The sequence below is a fragment of the Pteropus alecto genome, unplaced genomic scaffold, assembly GCF_000325575.1.
Source record: "Pteropus alecto unplaced genomic scaffold, ASM32557v1 scaffold8, whole genome shotgun sequence".
NCBI lineage: Eukaryota > Metazoa > Chordata > Mammalia > Chiroptera > Pteropodidae > Pteropus > Pteropus alecto.
The window spans coordinates 18,507,327-18,507,621 of NW_006494609.1; positions in this window are offsets into that span (position 1 = coordinate 18,507,327).

The following is a 295-nucleotide window of genomic DNA, read 5'->3' on the forward strand; positions in this document are numbered from 1 at the left end:
GGGGCCTAAGGGGGCGGCCCCTCCATGCCTGCTCGGCGCCAGGCGGCCCCTCAGGGCGACCCCATCTCCTAGGCTGCGCCGCTCGCTCGAGGCCTGGCAGGGACAAGGGGCGGAGGAGTCTCGGTCCCCACGGGCCCGGGGGATTTCCGCGAGGGTCCTAGTCCGTACACCAAAGGGGTGCAAAAGAGCACGCAGGGACACGACAGGGCCTGAGGGGCTGAGGCAGACACCTCCACCACCGCCGCGCGACGAATTTGTTGTCATCCGCGGGCGCGCTCCCGGCTGCGGTGACGCT